The following is a 17,303-nucleotide window of genomic DNA, read 5'->3' as shown; positions in this document are numbered from 1 at the left end:
CGTTGGAATGGCGTTTAATGAGGACGTTAACTGTCATGACCCATTATTAGGGTTCAAACCCACGTCTCCGTGGTAAGCAGCCGGCACCTTGTCTCCAACACCACCACTCCCCTTCTGCCGCAAAACATTGCCAATTATATAGGTAATTTGTACAGCATATGCTGTATGCAGGTCTAGAATTTTCTCCTTTTTATATAGATATTCTGTAAATATATGTACAATCCATATAAATCTGAAGTCCAGAAGATTTTTCAGTATAAATTTATATAGACTGGTTGTATGAGATCTGTTAAAATTACAATTTAAATCATAACTGCAAGTTAAAATGAAATTTTTCACTCATTACATTAGCATGTAGATCTAGATTAAAAACATAGAAATTATTTTATACAGATGGATCACTTTATTTTTTTCACATTTTCCAAAAATTCAAAGTTGTCAATATTGACAGAAAATCACACAAAGAAACCTTCATATGCATTCTAAGTTTAACCCTGCAGTTTTGACTAAACTGTACTGTAATTCAGATATCGATACATCATTGAATACACCAAATCTTTAATTAAATTTATTGACCGAAAGATGTTTAAATTTTCGGATAAAATTGAGCTTCTTCTAAAGAGCAGTTCAGCTCAAAGGAGAAATATACTGTACAAGTTCCCGAATATTACTGCGAGTGTCAATTTTTAGAAGAATATGTCCCCGGCCCCCCACCCCACCCCCGCCCTATCATACCTGGGACCTACGCTTAAGCAAATTATGTATTTATGAGGGTACATCAGAAATACTGATGACCTGAACTTCAAACTTCTGAAAAATAAGCTTGTTTCTTGAAATAAATTAGGTTATTTTAGTGTCAATATTTTGTTTTTGTTGTTGTTGTTGTTGTTGTTGTAGTATTTCATTATGTAAAGCTGACTTCGTAGCGATAGGTTCGAATCTATATTTTGCATTTATAATTTCGTTTATTTTAATTTAAGTTGTCGAATATACTGTAATATCATTGAACTTAAATATTTTTTCGTAAATTTACTTTGAGTATCTCCTTCTTAAAAAGAAACGTTGATTCGGATGTACTGAGACCTGAATATCTGCATGCGCGCCGATGTTTACAAAAGGAATGTCCAGTATTTTTGGTGTCTTTCGGTGATACTTTTACACATTAGAACAACTGAATAAAATCTCCTTTCAATTAACTATCGATATATCTGGTATTTTACGTAAGACTGAGGTAAGTACATATAAATTATAATACTTATACTCTGATCTATCTTGATAATTCTTAAATTCATTTGGCGCAAATTTAAGTTATCCCAAGATTTGGGCCAAGTCAAGATTTGTTGCAGATCAAATAACCTACATATGCGTTCGTTAACAGCAACATGAAATTTATTCAGTAAAAACCCTAAAGTCTAGTTTCGTAAAGAAAAAAAAAAGAATGCAAATTGCTGCCTACCCCACCGACTTCTGTTAACAAGAAACTTTCCATATATATTCAGCCCTGGTAAAGGTAAGTTTTATTTACCGTTGCTTGGTGAAACATTACATAAGCTCTCTAGAGCTTTTCTGCGACCCTGTATTAAGAACAGTTAAACCAATTATACCTCACCCCCTGCAATTTGCTGGTACCCATTTACAGCTGGGTCGACAGAGGCAATCGTGATAAAAGTGCCTTGCCCAAGGACACACCGCAGTGGGAGTAGCCAGGATTCGAACCAGGGGCCTTCACCTCCGTAGGAAAGCGTCTTAGCCCTTTCGACCAATGCGTCCGCAACTATTTAATTTCTGTTTCGAAGTCTTTCAGTGCTTACACGTGATCTACTTTTCAGATTATATTTACAGCACAACAGCAAATGTTATTTTATCTACAGACAATAAAATAAATATTGATTTGATTTGTTAAGTGCTGTGTGGCGGCCATAAAAAAAAGTTGCCCCAACTTCATTTCAGTGTTGATATATTTTCAGGTCCTTCGGGATCATTGATTTCAACTCATTTACTGATTTAGATTTGAAGATTGAATACTGCTTAAGCTGGTGATAGGGGGCGTGGGCAGTGTTGCATTATCCATAACTACTCATGAACAGACTCAATCAAACTGAGTCTGCAATTTTCACTGTTTGTTAAAATTGTTTTTTTCTCGGTGCTTCCAAGGGATCTACTTTTCAGATTATATTTATATTGAATTAATAAAATTAACACAAGGATGTGTCTAGCCGTCCGGGTTTCCGAATGCCTAGTCTGAGATTTAGCCGATCTGAGATCCCTTTACCAGACGGCTAGCAAATCCTCAAGGATTTTCTAACCATCCGGTAATAGATTTCCTAATGAATAAGTAATGATACCTGTTATTTACTGAAAAAATATAGATGTCGATACTGGTCTGCAAACAAAACTTTGTGTGAATACATACTACAGATTTACTTTTAATCGTGCATGTAGATACGAAGACTTGCATGTCAGTACTAAGGTCATATTATAAACTCATTCTAGTGTGAAAGCTAAGTCAGGTTTCTTTGTAAATCTTCAGGCCTTTTTACATGGAGAGGTGGCGAATACCTTAAATGGTATGATCCTCATGCCAAGTGGGACAGGAGAGGTTGTACAAATGCATGTAAATACCGAAACTTGCATGTCAATTCTAGGTGCATCAAACATAGTAAACTAATTCAAGTCTGAAAACTATCTCATGTTCCTTTGTCAATCCTCAGACCTGTTTACATGGAGAGGTGGCAGATACCTTAAATGGTTCGATCCTCATGCCAAGTAGGACAGGAGAGGTGGTACATATGCATGTAGATACCAAGACTTGCATACTGTAAATACCTAAGTACGTCATACATAGTAAAACCAATTCAAATCTGGAAGATATCTCGTGTTTCTTTGTCAATCCTCAAGCCTGTTTACATGGAGAGGTGGTGAATACCTTAATTGGTCCAATCCTCATGCCAAGTAGGACAGGAGAGGTGGTACAAATGCATGTAGATACCAATATTTGCATGTCACTACTTAGTATGTCATTGTAAACTAATTCAAGTCTGAAAGCTACAGTAAAACCAATTCAAATCTGGAAGATATCTCGTGTTTCTTTGTCAATCCTCAGGCCTGTTTACATGGAGAGGTGGCGAATACCTTAATTGGTCCGATCCTCATGCCAAGTAGGACAGGAGAGGTGGTACAAATGCATGTAGATACCAAAATTTGCATGTTACTACTTAGTATATCATAGTAAACTAATTCAAGTCTGAAAGCTAAAGTAAAACCAATTCAAATCTGGAAGATATCTCATGTTTCTTTGTCAATCCTCAGGCCTGTTTAGATGGAGAGGTGGCGAATACCTTAATTGGTCCGATCCTCATGCCAAGTAGGACAGGAGAGGTGGTACAAATGCATGTAGATACCAAGATTTGCATGTCGCTACTTAGTATGTCATAGTAAACTAATTCAAGTCTGAAAGCTATTACATGTTTCTTTTGTCAATCCTCGGGCCTGTTTACATGGAGAGGTGGCGAATACAATGTACCGTAAATGGTATGATCCTTGTGCAAAGTAGGACTGAGAAGAGGTGGTACAAATGCATGTAGATACCAAGACTTGCATGATGTAAATACTTAAGTACTTCATACAATATAGTAAAACTAATTAATTTATTTAGGTTTTACGGCACACCAACACAGTATAGGTTAAAATACCAATTCAATTCAAATCTGAAAGCTATCTCATGCTTCTTTGTCAATCCTCAGGCCTGTTTTACATGGAGAGGTGGCAAATACCTTAAATGGTTCGATCCTCATGCCAAGTAGGACAGGAGAGGTGGTACAAATGCATGTAGATACCAAGATTTGCAGGATGTAAATACCTAAGTTTGTCATACGTCGTAAAAACCAACTCAAATCTGAAAGATATCTCGTGTTTCTTTGTCAATCCTCAGGCCTGTTTACATGGAGAGGTGGCAAATACCTTAAATGGTTCGATCCTCATGCCAAGTAGGACAGGAGAGGTGGTACAAATGCATGTAGATACCAAGACTTGCAGGATGTAAATACCTAAGTTTGTCATACGTCGTAAAAATCAATTCAAATCTGAAAGATATCTCGTGTTTCTTTGTCAATCCTCAGGCCTGTTTACATGGAGAGGTGGCGAATACCTTAAATGTTACGATCCTCATGCCAAGTAGGATAGATTAGGAGAGGTGGTACAAATGCATGTAGATACCAAGACTTGCATGATGTAAATATTTAAGTATGTCATACATAGTAAAACCAATTCAAATCGGAAAGCTATCTCATGTTTCTTTGTCAATCTTCAGGCCTGTTGACACGGAGAGGTGGCGAATACCTTAATTGGTATGATCCTCATGTCAAGTGAGACATGAGAGATGGTATAAATGCATGTAGATACCAAGCTTTGCATGATGTAAATTCTTAAGTACGTCATACCTAGAGATCTAGTATCATGGCTATATATGGGAGTCACATCAGTCTGTCCATCTACAGTTAGATCTCCTAAACTGCTCTCTAAATTTTCAAATAATTTTACATGCACATCACCATCATGAGCACAAGGAACACGTGCATTTACATGTAACTTTGACCTTCACCTTGACTTGAGATACTTTTTAAAGTCAGTGTCTTCAGAAAATAAGCAATTAAGGTGCCGTACGATATGAAGGTATTCATCACCTTCAGTGATAGCTCTAGTTATTTAAATTTAAAAGATTTAATGACTGAAATTGAATCATTTGATACCATTAATGGCATAAAAAGTTTATTCAATGAGTACTGTCTTGTTCTTATAATGCGATCTACTTTTGTCAATACGATTGCTGTAGAACTGATTGGACCTACATATTTACAACAGTTTAACTGTTTTGTTTCCTTTTTACAGTCCCAATATTATTGCAATTCGGTAGCAAAGATGTTGACACCACATGTCATCTGATGATGAGTTTTACAGGATCGAATAAGGTTTGGTCATTGTATTCCCTGAAAGGAACAAGAGGAGAAAAGAAACTGGAAGACCTGCATGCCTATCCGCAGGCCAATGCTGGCTGCAGGTCAATATTGAGTAAGTTCTGTATACTGTTACAGTGTGGAGTAAATTTGTTTTTAACATGTCCAGAGAAAGAGGATAGGTAGCTTGGTAATTAAAAAGAAACATGTTTAGAATATTGATAACATAAATCATCATCATTGACAGGTATTTTTTTAGGACAATTCAGAAAAGAAAAAACTCAGCTGGGCCTCATGTTCTCAAACCATTTTTCAGTCTCATTTGTTGTTTTATCTAAAACATCATAATCAATCGGGAATCCATTTAAATAGCTGTTTTAAATCTCATTTGTTGTTTCATTAATAGAATATAAGATTTAAATTAACATACATGTGAGCATGGTGCCTAATGTGGATGCCTTTTTTGTGATAACGGCAATTTGATTACAACTTTTACACCACTGTAATAATTTTTTTTTCAGATGCTCATGAAAACTCATAAGACAATTACAAAAAAAAAGAAGCTGAGGATGCTGTTTTTAAAACATGTTCCATTCAAAAATGGTGGATTGAAATTTAAGGTAGGCTTATAGATTCTATTGCTTTTCTATTGTTCAGTGTTGATGCTTTTTGGATAAGTCAGAAAATTTACAACATTAAAACAAAGCACTTGCTTTGAAGGGCAAACTGACTTAGGTTACAGTTAAATGTATCTAAAGATCAGTGTAACTTGAGCTCTTGATAATCTTCAGCTTTACTTCTTTATTTTTGGTGTTGCACTGAAAAGGCCAGCATAATTTGATTCAGGTTTTACTGCAGGATTCAGGATGGTTGAACTGATATAAAATTAAAGAACCAAATCTTCATCCTTAAATTTTGCTTAAAACATAAATTTAAGTTTCAGAAACAATTTAAACAAATGTGTCTTTGCTCCAGAATCATTCTATCATTGACATTGTTTTACACAAGTACTTCATATTAATGAATTATATTAAAACAAAAACATTCAATATTATTACAGAAAGGTGTGACGGGTGCGGCTACTGCAGGCAGGGAGGATTTGACGGTCAGCCAGAGGATTTGGAGTTATACTGTAATGTCTTTAATGTGGACTTGCGTGTGATTTAAGTTTTCACAAGGGTTTTAGTGTGTGTGAAAGTATGTCAGTTTTCAAAATTGAGCTATGACAATTTGCTCAAACTACATAACTCAAAGAACTTTGAAGCGGTCTTGTTGACGTCATGAGCTTTTGTTTAATACCAGTATTGGTGATATAGGCCCATGATTATATACTGTAGAAAGTGAACAAGTTCACTGCTCGATACAGATAATCATATGGCCTGATCTCTGAATGATATTTATGAACCAAAAGAAGGCATAAAATAAAAACATACTGTAGTGATTTAAATTATTGATATTGTTAAAAATAGATCTGGGCCTGTATTCATAAAGGATCTTAGTAAAAAAAATTATCTATAACTTAATATTCTTCAATTAACTCAAAAACTTTTCACGCTCTTTAAATATTTCACAGCATGACTACAAACTTGTATATTATACCAAAGAAAAATAGATTGGCAACTTGAAAGGCGTATAGAGCAAATCTCGCCAACATCACATGGCAACTAAATGAGATCTCGTTTTAGTAAGCATATTTGATCACAATTGATCGTCAGCAAATGCTTTGAAATAAGAAAACTTGATCGTTTGTGTATAATGCTAATGGTACTTTTTTAATAATGTTATCAGTATTTTCTACACAGGAAAGCAATGAATTTTTGATTGGAAGTCTGAGAAATCAACAGTTGTTGTAAAATGGGCTCGATTCGGTTTATTACACGCCAGTGTAACATTAAATACTGACCACGTTGAAAATTGACCCCATAGATCCTTTTCAACGTTGAGAATTGACCCCGTCAACATTTCAACATCAAATTTTGATCAAAGGGTCATTTTTCAACGTTGAGAATTGACCCAGTCAACATTTCAACATTAAATTTTGATCAAAAGATCCTTTTTCAGCGTTGAGAAACGGCCCCACCAACATTTCAACATTAAATTTTGATCAATGGGGTCAATATCTAATGTTACACCGGCTGTACTGCCAGTTTAATACTTCAGTAAGCATCTGTTGATTTGATCACGACTGATCAAATCGGCAAACACTTTGAAATAATATAACGTGAAATAATATAACGCGCTAACACGAGCTGATGCAAGACACTCCAGTTGCCATATTACTGTCAAATCGCCGAATAGTGGAGTGCGCTGTCTTACAGACAGCTCTTTTTGTTGAGACCCCTTAGAGAATTTCAAATTTGTTGTCGCAAATCTTCACTCTGATGTGTTGCACACAAGTCGCATCCATATAACCATGGTCAAGGTCACACTTTTGTCAAAGGTCAAAAGAGAGTTGATTCTAACACATTCTTTGTTTATTCTTTTACTATTTTTATCAGAAAATCAAATTATTGATCGTCTGCGTTACTTAAATTTTGTTTTTCTCAAAAACTGTCAAAGGTAACCATTTGAAACTTGGAAAACTTGTTCACTTTTACACATTTTATTCATTGCAATGCAGGTAACCCTGTGATTTGTTTTTACAGAGGTAATACCTCTTACTGCCTGTCAGTCTCCAATTTCTCAATACAATGTAACAAGGTATTTTTCTTCTTTACAGTGGTGACCTCATTCTGCTGACTAGGTGACTTTCAATGATTTTTTTGTTGAGCTATTGCACTTTTTCGACCTTAAATTTTCAGTTTTTGTTTTTTATGCCCCCGAAGGGAGGCATATAGTTTTTGAACCGTCTGTCCATCTGTCGGTCTGTCAGTCTGTCAGTCTGTCCGCAATTTTCGTGTCCGGTCCATATCTTTGTCATCGATGGATGGATTTTCAAATAACTTGGCATGAATGTGTACCACAGTAAGACGACGTGTCGCGCGCAAGACCCAGGTCCGTAGCTCAAAGGTCAAGGTCACACTTAGACGTTAAAGGTCATTTTTCATGATAGTGCATTCGTGTCCGGTCCATATCTTTGTCATCCATGGATGGATTTTCAAATAACTTGGCATGAATGTGTACCACAGTAAGACGACGTGTCATGTGCAAGACCCATGTCCGTAGCTCAAAGGTCAAGGTCACACTTAAACGTTAAAGGTCATTTTTCATGATAGTGCATTCGTGTCCAGTCCATATCTTTGTCATCCGTGGATGGATTTTCAAATAACTTGCCATGAATGTGTACCACAGTAAGACGACGTGTCATGCGCAAGACCCAGGTCCGTAGCTCAAAGGTCAAGGTCACACTTAGACGTTAAAGGTCATATTTCATGATAGTGCATTGATGGGCGTGTCCGGTCCATATCTTTGTCATTCATGCATGGATTTTAAAATTATTGGGCATGAATGTGTACCACAGTAAGACGACGTGTCGCGCGCAAGACCCAGGTCCGTAGGTCAAAGGTCCTAAACTCTAACATTGGCCATAACTATTCATTCAAAGTGCCATCGGGGGCATGTGTCATCCTATGGAGACAGCTCTTGTTTTTCAATCCAATTACCCAGTATCTTATCATAGGTATTGACATGATACTAGACATAATTTATTGTGATGACCTAATTTGTTAGACAAGAGGAGGTAACTCTATCAAGGATCATTTTCTAAGAATTATTGCCCTTTTTATACGCCCGTTTGAAAAATTGGACGTATTATGGGAACGCCCCTGGCGGGCCGGCAGGTGACGTCCGGAGCATATCTTCTTCATGCATGGAGGGATTTTGATGAAACTTGGCACAGTTGCTCACCATCATGAGACGGAGTGTCATGCGCAAGAACCAGGTCACTAGGGCTGTTCAGAGTATGTGCATCCGTGCGTGTTTCCGGATTTGATTGTCCAGACTGTAACTTTGACATGCATGGAGTAATCTCGTTTATATTTGGCATGAATGTTAACCTCAGTGAGACGGAGTCATGTGCAAACCACAGGTTCCTATCTCGAAGGTCAAGGTCACACTTAGAGGTCAAAGGTTAAATTCAATAATGACTTTATCCGGAGCATTTCTTCTTCATGCATGGATGAATTTTGATGAAGCTTGGCACAATTGTTCACCATCATGAGACGGAGTGTCATGCGCAAGAACCAGGTCCCTAGGTCTAAGGTCAAGGTCACAATTAGAGGTCAAAGGATACAAGAATGAAAACTTTGTTCGGAGCATTTCTTCTTCATGCATGGAGGGATTTTGATATTACTTGGCACAAATGTTAACCACCACGAGACAGTGTCATGCGCAAGAACCAGGTCCCTAGGTCTAAGGTCAAGGTCATACTTCGAGGCTAAAGTTCAGATACAAGAATAACATTGTCCGAAGCATTTCTTCTTCATGCATAGAGGGATTTTGATGTAACTTGGCACAATTGTACACCATCATGAGACGGAGTGTTATGCGCAGGTCCCTTATTTAGAATTACCTTCCTTTGTTGTTACTATAAATAGTTTAGGCCTAAAAAAAAATTCTTTGTTTCCGGTAACATGCTCAAAAAAATTAGGGTAGGTAGGTCGGAAAATATTTTTTTTTTATTAAGGGAGACTTTTCGGAAATTATTTTTGTGTCAAAAAATGAATACAAATAAGGAGGTTATGCCTTTAGAGCATCAGTAAGTTGTTTTCTAACATCACTGGCCATGTTTTAAACATAAAAAGTGCAGTTTTTCAACTTTTTGTTAAAAAGTTGAAAAAAATATTCTCAAAGGCCATAAAAACATTTAGGGTCGGGCCAAAAATTTAGGGTAGGTAGGGATACCGGAAACAATTTTTTTTTACGCCTTATATTGCAACTTTTTCATTACTAGTCGTAGGGAAAAATGGAGATCATTTTTCTGTAGTGCAACATGCATCATGATACATCCAATTCTGAGATGTATTTTGACCTGTCTCTACTTGGTAAGATTTTTGTGAGGACTTGCAATTTTTTTTGGGTTTTTTTTTTTTTTTTTTAAAGATTAACTTCCCTTAGTTGTTACTATAAATAACTTACATTGTAACTTTTTTGTAATTGATCATATGGAAAAACCAAGACCACCTTTTTGTGGTACAGCAGAGATGTTTTTTTCAATCAGTAACTTGAGAACCACTTTTTACCTAGAATGTTAAAACATAATAGGATGATTGCACATGCAGAGTTTATGACCCCTATTTATTTTGGGGATCACTGGACCTGAACATGAGAAACAGTTTCCATTTCATAACTTAAGAACCACTAAGTCCAGAATTTTGAAACTTAGTCGGATGATTTGGCGATGGAGAGCTTGATAACCATCCAATGATGGGTTCAACCTTTTGCAGCACCACGAGGAAGATCAGCTCTTACGGATTTTTACCCATGTCCCCTATTAAGATACTCATTAGCTAACGATCCATATGCCAAATTGTGGGGACGAACAACAATTATTAAATTCGTTGCATGGACATCAATCAATTGTTCCCTTTTGCGCAACTTCAGTCTCATTGAACTTTTACCTGTTCCTTGGGATTCTTGCTATACGATTTTATGCATTTGGGAAGACATAAGCTTTTTTTCAATAAACTTTATTCACTTTGCGTCTTGAACTACATGAAGTCTATTTACCTAGTTCTTGGGCATTCATTGTATTAATTTGTTATCGTTTAAACTACATAAGCTTTTATTTAATTAAATTGATATGTATCGATTAAACTACATATCATTTTATAATTTGACTTGATTATCATATTGTAAACTCATAATTTTGTATTTAGATTAATATTGTAGTAGCTTTAATATGTTATCAAGGGTGCGGTATTCCCATATACTGCTTAAGGGATTACTTTCGTTGTTTCTGAACTTTAACAAATATTTTAGTAAATTTTATAATTAGATCTTGAATTAAAATATGTAATTGAAATTTTGTTTTGCTTATTTATTTAAACATGAGCTGTCAAAAGTAGGTTGTATTTTGGTGGTTTCACAACGTTAACCAACAACGTTGTCACAACGTTGATACGACTCCACATTTTTACGTTGTCACAACGTTGTACCTGACCGCAACACAACGTTATGCCACAACGTTGTCGCAACGTTGACACGACTCCACACTTTTACGTTGTCACAACGTTGTTTCTAACGTTGTCACAACGTACAGCACAACGATGTAACAACGTTGTCACAACGTTACTGTGCTTCCTGGGAAGGAGGTAGTATACCTTAAAATTTGTGTGTGCGCATGCCCAACCGGAAGCTAACGTGGCGATTTACGACAACGTTTACGAAAAACTAAATGTGTTTTTATATTTATTCCTCTAAAAATAAATCATTAACCTGTCTCTGATCTGAAGCTTAATGGTTTAATAATGCTGAAATAATGAATAAATTAGCGCAGAATTCCTACAAAATATTGTTGCCTTAAAATGACGTCATCGACGTCATGACGTTACGCGTCAGTTACAGCGCAAGTTGTATTGCTTTTATTTTGAAAGTACGTAATTCTGAGCAATTATGTCTATTTGAACATTTTTAGATAGACATTATTTGTCGAAATATTTTTAGGAGTCTTTCGCTCTGAATAATGATCAATATTTTTGTGGCTTTTATTTATTTATATTGCAATGTTATATGGAATGTAAGAAAATGGATGATGGCAACTGCTGTTATTGGGCATATATTTGGGTGAAAGGTTACCTATTAAGGTCATTTTCAAATACAAATTGGGCAGTCTGATTTGTAATACCTATCTTTCCGCTATGATGCTGAAGCTGTCATGATAAATCCAGACAATCCAAGGAGAATGAAAAGAGCTAGGCAAATCAAGCTACAGAAAATCCAAAGCTTAATGCCTAACAAATTTTCCAACAAAACGCGATGATGACTATCTAAGGATCTAAAATATGATGATAATTATGTACATGCTAAAATATACAAATTCCATTGAGGACCACCACATATTTTATGAAATAAAATTTGCCCATTAAAATTGTACAGTGAATATCACATTTACCAATATAAACAACCATTTTTTACTTCAGATTTATCTGCATTATCCGAAATACAACTTTTATTCAAAATGATTAATACATGTCTGTGTTGATCAGGTGATAGTGATGGCGGCCAGTGTTTTTTTTTTTTGTTTGTTTGTTTTTTTTTTGTTTTTTTTTTGAAGCTCTTAAAAAGTATTGGATTTTCTGTAATTCAGTGAAGATTATCTGGAAATTTGTGAACAATTACCTAGAATATTGACATATTAATGGCTTTATGGAGTGATACTGGAATTACTTGTTGTAAAATTGGATATAAACTGCTCGATTTTCAAACCAAAATATAAACAATGGATAACAAAGAATTGATGCGTGTCATATCTCAACAGGTCACAATGGATGTGCACATCGTGCAGGCCATTGTGGCCTGCTGAGAGATATTTCTAGCTTTATTTCAGAGCTGCCTATGGTATAAAACATAACAGGCCGTCAAAAATGCCATCGAAAAACAAACATAAACCGCAGAATAATAGCCAAACAAATAGAAGAAGAACACGAATACGAACACTGTAACAGGTACAGGTCAAGGTTCAAAACAAAACACGATACAAAACATGGATCGAAATTTAAATCAAAATATAGGCATTTACCTAGAGCATTTTATTTTCAAGGGAAATAATTGTGGTCTGACTGTATTATTTTGAAAATCACAGTTGAGATTTTTTTATGTGTGCACCGGTACAGTTAAAGTTGCCATGGAATTTTGTCTTCTTCTAAAAACAAGGTAAGTTGACAGTTTTTGTTGAAATATATATCTGATAGCTGACACATAGGAGAATGTTTTGGTTTATATCCATCTTACAGATTTTTTTTGAAAATGAAGATAAACAGGGGGAATTCTGTAAATTTCTTCTTATATGCAAATGAGCTGAAAATGTATTGAAATGACTAGATCAGAAGTTTATGCCTTTCCAGTAAGTTTTTCCCTACCTTTGACGATAGTTATTAAAAAGTATAGATATCAACCTCTTTGCTGATATTAGTACCTAAAATTTTCAGCCTGTGAATAGCTGTGGAAATTTGGGACTTCCTTTTTTTGAAGATATAAATAGATCTAAGCTATATTTAGACTAAAGTTTTTTTCAGTATAACAGCATGTAGAGAACCCTTACATACAGTCAAATATTCTTGATATGGCAAGGAAATATAATACATTTTTCAAGTGCTTGCTGTTTCTTATGTTGTGCATACTTGATATAGGTCATTGTCAATGTCAACTATCATTATACTGACATTTGAAGTTGTTGTTTTTTTCTAAATTACCTCCGGGACCCTTATATATGCATTTTTCTTCATTCATTTTATTGATAATTACTTCCCTTTATGTTTAGCAAAAATTCTCAGATTGCATTTAATTAACTCCCTTTATTTAACATGAAAAATTCTCTTGTGTAATGATTATTTGTATATTTTACTTTCAGTGTCTGATACATGTAGTTGCAGTCTGTCTTTGGAAGCTGTAGAAATAACAAGAAAGGGGCTGACATAGTGGTATAGTTTGTTATATATGAAGTTTATTGATGGCATTCATGTCATGATGATATCATTAAAGTACAACATATATTGATTTTCTGACAGTCATGTGTTATTACATTTGAACTGAGACTGTTTTATAATCAGGTTCATGATACTTTTTTTAATATACATTGTATACAATAGTTGCATTTTTTTCAATATTAATTGCAGCTTTATAAATTAGAACACTTCAGGTTCATGTTTGATATAGTTTATTAATGATTATAATTTTAATCATACAATGAGTTATAAGATATTTTATTAATTTTAATATATTTAGATTAATAAATGCAAAAAGTCTGTATTAAATGCATAGGTCATCTATTGCACAAAAATAAAGGGAAAAAAAATGTTGTATAATTTTCATTTTCAGTTTTGGTAGGGAAAAGTTTGAGTATGTACATGTACAGTTGTTTGACCTGTCTTACCCAGTGGCAGTCCAAGAAGATGTTACCATTATGAAAAATGCAGGAGGTATTATGCTTTTGTATGTTAAACAAAGGTCTCAAAGCATTTATAATATGCTGTATGGCTACATTCTTGCTCCTGAAATAACTGTACAAGACAGCTATAAGACTGACATTCCTGACAAGATGTGAACCTTCTGGACTTTATGTCAGCCTGGCATAAACATTTCTTTCCTGTAGCTTTGTATATCCCTCAATTTACTAAGTACATATCTCCATTCAAAATAATGATAATAGATATGGTTTAGTAATAAATGTGTGATAGCTTTGTAATGTCAACATTTCAAAAATAGAATGAACATGTACTTTAATAATAAATATTGAAATACAAATTTCAGTATATTGTATCAGTCAGCAAAAACATGAAGTACATTTGTATCTTTGTATTAAGACAATTAAAACAATTATATTCAAATGCTTTGACACTGATTTTATGTTGAATTCCTAGAATGTGTGTGAATTAATGTTTTACAATATTTCAGAACTTGAGGACAATGGTTAGTGCAGAAGGGACATAAAAGTTATGATAAAAGTAACAGATATAAATAAGGTAAACTATTGAGATAAAAAGACATGGCCAGTGCTGCACATCACAAAGGCAATATTTGAATTTAATTTTTTGTCATGAGTTCTGTAAAGCTGATTTTGCAATATATATAAAATGATTTGGATTTTTTTTATTACTGTGATCTTTTTTTCACATGATGTTGTCAAGACTGACAATTTGTTCATTGGAATAAGATAATTAAAGGCGGCATTGTGTCACATAAAAATATGTCTGCATAGTTGCCTAACATTAAATGTCAAATTGTAAACAAGAAAATTCTAAATTTGGAAAATCCTTTGTTGTTTTTCTTCATTTAGCTCAGTTGAAGGAGATGAAGTTTGAAGCAATTTTCACAGTACATCCTCTCCAGAGTAGCTCACTCTGAAGCAAAAACCTCTCTATAACAACATCATGAGAATTTTCCTAAGCTGAAATATAACTATCAAATTTACTTCTCCAGAACAACAATCTCAAAATAACTAAAATATTTGTATATCCCACAGGGTATTGCTCTACAGAGGTTGCATTGTACTTATAATATCTATGATTTCAAATGCTTTAAGAAAAACAACACTTTCAACAAGGGGAAAAGTGAACATATATTACTCATAAGGTGAAGTTTTGGCAGTTCTCAAGTTCATTGTTTTTGCATGCTATATAAAAACACTTTAGGTAGTTTATCATTATTACATCATATACTAATCAGAGGTTGTAGGTTGTTGTTGGAGCTTTTAGGTGAGATCATAGGTGAACATCATCAGATTTATTTGTTTATTGTTTTCATTATTTCACTGAATATGTACATTGAATGTTATAAAATATGCAATCTTTTCAGACAGTCCTATTAAATAACTTGTCATTTAGTGGATCTAAGTATATGTAAAATTTAAATAAAGCAGCAAGCCAAGTAGCAACACAATCTTGCTGCTTAATACAGGTGATTCTCCTTATACAAGTTGAAATTAGACAAAATGTCAACTTGTAGAGTTACCTGACTTGCTGCTTGATAATATATTTCTAAGAATATCTGCAAATGTCTAAAATGATGTTATAATTGTTTTAAAAACTATCATGTTTTATTCTCTTTATGTAATAAAGTTTTACATTTGTATTTCCAGAAGTGCTACAAGTGTGTTGTCATGTGAAATGGAATTTACCCCAACTGTGCTGCATGATGTATATTCAAGTGCAAGACAGCCATGCACCAGCTGTAAACTGAGATGGACCCATATAATAAATATGTTGACTTTTCTATGTATTATCATCTGTACAGAATGTGTTCATGACAAGACTGTATACATATATTGTTAAATCATTTTTTATTTCCATTATTGCATGCATGTAAGAAGCTGCATTCATAGAAGTGTTAAAATGTGATCAATCATATTTAAAGAAACACATTTAATTGGACTTTTTAAGTTTCATAGTATTTTTAGTGGAGATTGACCCAGTCATTCAGCAACTTATACAGTCTGTGTGTCATTTCTTGTATGTTATAGTTTTCTTAATAATACATTAAATGTCAAAGTTATGGTAAGATGAACTCATTCATCACTTGTAGATTAATGTTAAAGCAGTTCAACATTTTACCATAAGTTAACTAATATTCTATTTAACCAGAGTTGTCACATATTTTCATATAAATATTTGTATAATACAGTCTAATCTAATCTACATATGATGTTCCACAATTTTTTAGTTATATTTCATGTTGATATTTCATGTTGTTTTCATGTCTCAACATATAATTACTAACATCAAAGAAACTTAAGTATTTTACAATTTGGTTGGTATAAATGGTTGTTTTGTTTATATATTTTTTTTCCATCCAGGAGAATAAAGAAATATACATTTCAAAATATCTCATCATTCCAGATAAGTACACTACATAATCAAGAGAAAAGAAATAAGAACAAAATATGTTGGTGGAATTTTATTTTTAAAAAATTGATATACAGTCTTTGTAGTATTTACTTCTTTAGATATGTTGGACTGAAATGGGAATAACAACATACTTTAAATTTTTGTAGTCATAAGTTAATATGGGAATTATTAACTTAACTTAACTTAAAAAGATTTTATCTCATTGTTATGCCATCTGAGCTTTAATATTTTTCAACATTGTAATTGGCAACAAGGCTCAAAATTATTTGTTGTGTATACCTTGCATTCATGTGTGATAAATGCTTTTATGGTATTCTTTAATATAATTTATGCTTTTCATCTTACCATGGATTAAAAAAATATAAATTTATTTGTCTGAAAATTAAGGTAAAAATACTGACTGATTAAATTGCAATATAAGAAAGCTTATTTGAGATAAAGGGAGGTAATTCCATAAAAAATATATGTAGAATGTAGATGATAAATGTAATGAAGGGAGGTAATAAAATATTGTGAAGTTATTAGTCTTCATTTCTTTGATGAGCTAATTAATTGTTTTACATTTTGGTTTATTAACTACAAGTATGACCTAACATGTGTACCTGTCCTGAAGGAAAATAAAAAAGGTTGTTTGATGTCCTTGTACTGTTAAGTTGTTCCTGTATTTGTTTACATTGCATGTCTGAATGAAATGAAGAAACAGACTTTAATGAGGGTATCCCGGGAAAATACCTAAGTTTATTTTTATATCAGCAAATTTAATGAGATAGTCATTCAGGAGTTGTCTATCCTATTTCCAAATATGCTATGGGGACTAAATTTTTTGGAGTAAATATCTCTTTTAAAAAAT

General features: G+C 33.8%; 2 long non-coding RNA genes across 3 annotated transcripts; both read left to right on the top strand.

The window, feature by feature from the left end:
- LOC128546603 (uncharacterized) lies at window positions 1-6,410 on the top strand. Of its 2 annotated transcripts, none has more exons than XR_008366068.1 (4): window positions 1-1,231; window positions 4,888-5,067; window positions 5,474-5,572; window positions 6,013-6,410. It is a non-coding gene; the product is annotated as an uncharacterized LOC128546603 (long non-coding RNA). The 2 variants fall into 2 exon arrangements; XR_008366069.1 differs by lacking the exon at window positions 1-1,231 and adding an exon at window positions 2,984-3,603.
- A 6,303-nt stretch (window positions 6,411-12,713) lies between these two features.
- LOC128546602 (uncharacterized) lies at window positions 12,714-17,088 on the top strand. Its single transcript, XR_008366067.1, has 5 exons — window positions 12,714-12,764; window positions 13,462-13,531; window positions 13,929-14,029; window positions 14,505-14,572; window positions 15,688-17,088. It is a non-coding gene; the product is annotated as an uncharacterized LOC128546602 (long non-coding RNA).
- Window positions 17,089-17,303: the final 215 nt, after the last annotated feature.

The sequence above is a fragment of the Mercenaria mercenaria genome, chromosome 1 (assembly GCF_021730395.1).
Source record: "Mercenaria mercenaria strain notata chromosome 1, MADL_Memer_1, whole genome shotgun sequence".
In the NCBI taxonomy this organism is placed as follows: domain Eukaryota; kingdom Metazoa; phylum Mollusca; class Bivalvia; order Venerida; family Veneridae; genus Mercenaria; species Mercenaria mercenaria.
This window is presented reverse-complemented; position numbering and strand designations above follow the sequence as displayed.